This window comes from Odocoileus virginianus, chromosome 9 (genome assembly GCF_023699985.2).
Source record: "Odocoileus virginianus isolate 20LAN1187 ecotype Illinois chromosome 9, Ovbor_1.2, whole genome shotgun sequence".
Lineage (NCBI taxonomy): Eukaryota > Metazoa > Chordata > Mammalia > Artiodactyla > Cervidae > Odocoileus > Odocoileus virginianus.
This window is the reverse complement of record NC_069682.1, coordinates 73,279,793-73,284,474: the sequence shown is the minus strand read 5'-3', so window position 1 is coordinate 73,284,474 and position 4,682 is coordinate 73,279,793. Positions and strand designations below refer to the sequence as shown.

General features: G+C 51.7%; 1 long non-coding RNA gene across 1 annotated transcript; it reads left to right on the top strand.

Annotated features, from left to right (window-relative positions):
- Nucleotides 1–1,657: 1,657 nt before the first annotated feature.
- LOC110134268 (uncharacterized) lies at nucleotides 1,658–4,229 on the top strand. The gene is made up of 2 exons (XR_011489662.1): nucleotides 1,658–3,188; nucleotides 3,451–4,229. It is a non-coding gene; the product is annotated as an uncharacterized lncRNA (long non-coding RNA).
- The last annotated feature ends 453 nt before the right edge of the window (nucleotides 4,230–4,682 follow it).

Sequence of the window (4,682 nt, the reverse complement as noted above, 5' to 3'; positions counted from 1 at the left end):
AGCAGCCCATTCAATTTGCTTCAGTCCTTGCAGGATGAATGAGGTGTGAAAAAGCACACGTACTAATTCTCGGGAGACTTTTGACACTTACTCAGAAGGATACAACATTTGCTTATATTGAGGCGGGCGGCTTAGATTCTTTAATGTATTATTAACTCTCAGAGTCTCACAGCATTTGAGAATTTTGGGCTTAATGAAATGTCTGCATCAATTAGAAACGCTTGGGTGCTGATAACAGAAGAATCACAATGACCAACAGTTATATGCCGAACATAACTTGCCAGGCACTTTAATAGGCACTGCTCCTACACTAACTCATCTATTCTTCACAACCCCACGAGGAGATGCTCGCTTCCCTCCACACAGGGAACGCGGGCACAGAGCAAGTAAGTGACATAGCTGAGTGTGACGCCAGATAGCTGATTCCAGAGGTCATGCTCTGAGCTGTCACTCTTTAGAGCCAAATAACAGTGACTTCAGCCATAAGAACACCTGTCATTTACTTTAAAAAGAGTTTAGCATGGAGTCCTCTGACCTTGCCCTTTGCCATCCTCAGCACGCTGGCTTTTGCCACCTAATTGGCACTGGATGGTGACTGAGGTCAAGCATTCCCATGTCCCATGGCCGTAGCCACGGCAAGCAGAGAAGGCCGCGGCAGCATTGCCAGCCCTCTTTAGTAGAACAGTCTCCCTGGAGCACGCCAGCAAACTGCCTGTTGGATCTCATTGGTCAGAACCAGGTCACATGCTCACCTTGGACCAATCACTAGCAGACTGGAATGGAAACGCCACGATTAGCTGACCAATCACAATTTTTCCCTGGGCAAGGCGTGACTGGCACAATTGGGGTTCAGATAGAAAAGAAGAAGGGAGATGCCTGGTGTGTGCGTAGGGGGCCGATGGCGTGGATCCCAGCCTCCGACATCGCTGCGTGTGTAGAGTGAGCTGTGCTATGCCTTCAGCTCTTTACGTATATTATCAAGTCGTCACACTATTATTATCCCTGTTAGGATGAAAAATTTAAAGCCCGAAGAACTTCAAGTGACTTGTCTTAAATCAGACAAGAGAGTTAGGCAGAGAGGAGGAAACTGGATTCAAATGCAAACCCCTTAGAGACACGTTCTCAACCCCTCTAGATGGGGTTGCCAGATAAAATAAAGAATGACCAGTTAAATTCAAATTTCAGATAAAGAAAGCAAATGTTTTAGTTTACATCTGTCCCAATTATTGCATGGGCTATACTTTTACAAAAAAAAAAAAAAATCTGTTGTTGATCTGAAGGTCAAATTTAACTGGGAATACTACATTTTTATATGCTAAATTTGACAATCCTACTTAGGGTCACCGGGTCAGAAACCTCAGCACTGGTGTGGGAGCTTAGCCACACTCTGTTTGCATAATAAACACTAAGAAAATTCCACAAAGAAATATGCATTCTCCCATTTTTCTGGAAACCTGATCCCTCTTGGGTTATTATTTGCTTTCTTCTTTTCAAGAAGGGTACAGAGAAAATGCCCCTGCCCTCAGAAAAACAACAGTGTATGTATTGGGATAAATGGCCACTGGCATTTGGCCTCAAGGCCAAGGAGACCGGGGCGGGGCGGGGGGCAGGGGGAGTCCTTTCTCACACGCCCATTCCCAGTTGATTATTACCAGGAAGAATGTGGACCTAGCAGAGTCCAATCCTCCAATGTTTGAAGGGAGGTAGAAATCTGAGTTTTTCTGTAAAATCTCTTTATTTGTGAACACTGGCTCAAATTTTATTAAAATGCCGCATGTGCCAAAGGAAACATATCTGCAGGCTTGTGGGCGGCCAGGGAAAACCGCTGCTGTGTCACTTGGGGAGATGAGGCTGCGGCTTCTGCAGACAGGGGAGCAGGGGCCTGGGCTGGCGATAGGAGAGTTCGTGGGGCTAGAACTGCAGCCAGAACGGTCTTTGACTCTCCTCTCTTCCAGGTAAGTGCTGTGTGACGGTGGGGAGGCTGCCTAGCCTCTCTGTTTTCCAAACCATTCAGAGGCTGTCACTGTACCCTTCATACCGTGAGGCTGGGAGGATTCCACTGGTGGAGCGGATGCAGGTGAGGTGCCTGGCACGCGGTGAGGTGCGCTTACTCCTCTCTCGTCCCTGGGAAGGGCCCACACTCACAAGTTTGATTCGAATGTGACTTATTTGTGCCCTTCCTTCCGTCCTCCCTTCCATCTGCCATCTTTCCCTCTCTCATTCCCCCTTCTCTTCTTCTTCCTCCTCCTCCTTCTTTTTTTCAATTGAACTGTGTGAAGATTCAGGGCCAGGTGTCAGATGATGGGGGAGCAGGCTGTGACACTATTCCAACCTGGAAGTGAGACTGGGGGAAGAGTCTCTTTCTCACAGGGCCTCAGTTTCTCCCTCTGTGAAATGGGCAGTTCTGATTGCAGATGTATTATAGACACTCTTGCAGGGGGGCCAGGGTCAGGCAGTTCTGTGGAGACGTCTCAGGGTGGGATGGGGGTGGGGATGGGGGCCTTGGGGGTGATGGGAGGGGTTGCCTGGAGGGGGCTGAATCAGAGGGCGCTCTCAGGGCTGGGGGCAAGAGAAGAACACCCCAGTGGACAGTGCCCAGTGACTCACAGGCCACAGGAAGGCAGCAACCCCCGTCAGCAGGGAGCCCATGAACACCCTCGGAGGAGACCAATGTCCCTGCCTGTCTCAATCTGACCCCGGGCCCATCCCTGGGACTTGGGGTCAAGGGTCTTAACACAGCCTCCTGCCCGGAACCTGGAAACCCCGAGCCCCTCCTCCCGGCTCTCTGAGACCTGACCTCTGCTCACCTCCCCTCTCACCCTCCTCGCTCTTGCCAGTCCAGCATCTGGTGAGTTTCCCGAATGGGTGCTTCTCCTGCTGAGACTCCAGGCCTGGGCACAAGCTATTCCCTGCTGGATTCTGGTCGCCCCCCTCTGCAGACCTCCCCAAGATCACGCTTCCTTCCGGCTCGAGTCACCCCCGTGGAAAGCCCCTGCTGGTCCCCAGGTGATGGGGCCCTCCTGGAGCCCCGCCCACCTCCTTAGAGTGCCCGCCCGTGAGCTGCCTGTCTGCTCAGTCCGTCTGTCCTTCTTCCTGAGGGCGGGGTCAGTCCTGTTCCTGCAGTCCACTCATTGAAGGAATTAATGGGCGAGTGAGTGAAAGAACAGATGAAGCTCTCCAAGGGTCTGGTACGTTTCCCAGTGCAGGGGGCTCTGCGCCCTCTCAGAGGGATGTCACAGCAAGTCAGGTGCATCCTCAACCTCAGCCCTCCTGTATCACCCTGCTGCATTGACAAAAAAAAAAAAAAATACCCCACACTCCAGCCAGGGCCTTCCAGTGTCGCCAGGTATCCAGCCCCACTGACCTCTGAGACCCCACCTCCTCCCCAGCGGGCCCCAGCCCCATCGCATCTCAGCTGAGCTGGGCTCTTTCTGTTTCTTCACCAACCAGGCCTGTTCCTGCTTCCGAGCAAGCACTTTCTGTTCCCGAATTGCTCAGCCCCAGGCCGTCTTCTCATGTATGTCTCAGCCGTGTCACTCCAGTCTTCTTGCCTGGGAAATCCCACGGACGGAGGAGCCTGGTGGGCTACAGTCCACGGGGTCGCAAAAGAGTCAGACACGACTTAGCGACCAAACAACAAGAACGTCACCTCGCAGAGGCCTTTCCCACACACATCTTCCCTCAGGTCGCCCTGTTTTGTCCCTTCCCAGCGTGTATCGCTACCTGAAATGATTTCGTTCTCTTCAAGTACTTGATCCACTTTTATCAGAGCTCACTGCGGTGCAGAATAGACAGTTTCCCCAGCTCCCCTTGCAGCTAGGTGCACCCTTGCAACCAAGCTCTGACTCCCGGCTTGTAACTGGGAGTATGTGTAACAGTTTCTGGAAACTTCCCTAGAGATTCAGCTGTTGCTTGCCCTCTACTCGTTATCTTTTCTTCTCCACCCTGCCAACTGGACGGCAGAGGAGAAGGCTGGTGCTGTGGCCTCCATGTTGGGGCATAAAAAGGAAAGACCATACCCTGGGAAAGGACAGAGGGTGGGACACTAGGGCTCCATGGAATCTTCGGACCCGCCCTGAACTGCCTACATCTGGACTTCATTCATAGGAGAGAAAACTAAGCTCCCCTTTTTATGGTTGATGTCTTCAAATTAAGCTTCGTATATTTTATCATGAGTACACTTGTTTGGCCAAAGCAGTATAGTCTAATGAAAAATGTCAGTTAGACTACAGGTTGGTTCTTTTTATTTTAACGTGTGCTCTATAGGGCTTTGTCTAGAATTTTAGCTGGAGTACTGGAAAAGCCCTGGGTCAGAGAAGGGAGGCCACACCGGAGTGGGGTGCAGAGCTGAAGTGTGATCCCAGGGCCACAGGTCCTAATGCCCAACCCTCTTTCTCAGAAGCTCCCAGCTTGAGGTGTTGCTGGACTTCCTCCAGGACAATGGGCAGGGTGGTCTACACTCACCCTGCCTTTTAGGCCATCAGGCCAAGAAGCCCTTCCTTGTTTCTCAGGGGCCCAGATGTGCTGGGACTGTGAGAGAAGACCCTGAGTGTGGGGTGCAGTGGGGATTAGATCCCAGCCCTATTGCTGGCAAGCTGTGTGCCTCGAGGAAGACCCCAGTCTTGCCGAGCTTCAGTTTTATGACAAGTACTGTCCCTGGGCATGATGAGTGCCCTGCAGAG